The sequence below is a fragment of the Eurypyga helias genome, unplaced genomic scaffold, assembly GCF_000690775.1.
Source record: "Eurypyga helias isolate BGI_N326 unplaced genomic scaffold, ASM69077v1 scaffold30288, whole genome shotgun sequence".
In the NCBI taxonomy this organism is placed as follows: domain Eukaryota; kingdom Metazoa; phylum Chordata; class Aves; order Eurypygiformes; family Eurypygidae; genus Eurypyga; species Eurypyga helias.
In genome coordinates this window covers 32,600-34,050 of record NW_010268530.1, presented here as the reverse complement: position 1 = coordinate 34,050, position 1,451 = coordinate 32,600, and positions in this window count along the sequence as shown.

Here is a 1,451-nt window from a genome sequence, read left to right as displayed (position 1 = left end):
CTCATGGAGATCCTTTGTGTTTGTTCAAAAGTGGGAGGTTGTGACTGAAATACACCTCAAAGCCTACAGGGTTTTGTACTGCTATTGGTCGATTTTGGTTTAATCTTTTTATAACTTGGAATATTTTTGCAAGCTGACTACAGACTTCGAGACAGCATTGCTTTGGATTTTATTCGCTTCAGGATTTCTTCACAAACCTAAGAGGGGAAAAAAAGAAAGCAGCCTCTGGAAATTCTTTCTGTAGCAAGGAATTCCTGTGTAACACCTTGGAAAGCAACAGGGTGTGAGTATCCTGTTCGTGAAAACTGCGCACAATCAGAACCCAGTGTTTTGGAGTTAAGAATACAGCTAGGTACTCCAAGAACTGAAACACCACAAGGCCAATGCTGTTCTCTCCCAAAGCAGGAGATAAACCCAGGAAATTCAGAATTCAGGTTACGTTCAGAAGAAACCCGAGTGTGCCACAGGAATGCAATTAGAGCACACAGCTCTCATCCCAAAGGGCCTTGCAGAAGGCGTAATTCCGAAGCGACGCAGCTCAGAAGTCCCTCTGTCTCCAGGAGGACCCGAGTTGCAGATAAGGGTTAACCCTAGGTACACACAAGACTTGGTCACACAGAGAGCTCGATGGATCCTTTTTCCCGGTAGTGATGAACCACCACAGCCGTGTTTGGGCAGGGGAAGTACATCTCAGCTTTTCCACAGAACCTGAACACCACATCCGGAGGGGAGAGGGAGGACCATCAGCTGAAACTTCCAAGTGCTGAAGGCAGAGTTTAATTTTGTCTGCCACTTGCCCCTCCCGGCCTCCTGCCTCCTTTGGCATCTGCAGTGCACAAGCTCTGTGCATCATAGAATCACAGAATCACAGAATGGTTTGGGTTGGAAGGGACCTTAAAGATCATCTAGTCCCACCCCCCTGCCATGGGCAGGGACACCTTCCACTAGACCAGGTTGCTCCAAGCCTCATCCAGCCTGGCCTTGGACCCTTCCAGGGATGGGGCATCCACAGCTTCTCTGGGCAACCTGTCCCAGTGCCTCACCACCCTCTCTGGGAAGAATTTCTTCCTGACATCTAATCTAACCCTCCCTGATTTCAATTTGTACCCATTTCCCCTTGTCCTATCACTACAGGCTCTTGGAAAAAGTCCTCTCCCAGTACCCTTGTAGGCCCCTTCAGATACTGGAAAGCTGCAATGAGGTCTCCTCGGAGCCTCAGGAGAGACGGACCTCAGCGACGTCACCCAGTTCAGCAGTTACGGTGGCAAAGGGATGCCAGCGGGTTCTCAGCAGCGGGACCGCTGCCGCCTGGTTCAGCTGCCCATACAGCCTCGCCAGAGAGATGAGACGGCACTGCAAGCGCAGGGGGTGAAGGTCTCCCTTGGACTGGGGCGGTGGTCCTCAGGGCGATGCTTAGCACCGCCTGCGTCAGCAGGACACACGTTAGCAGC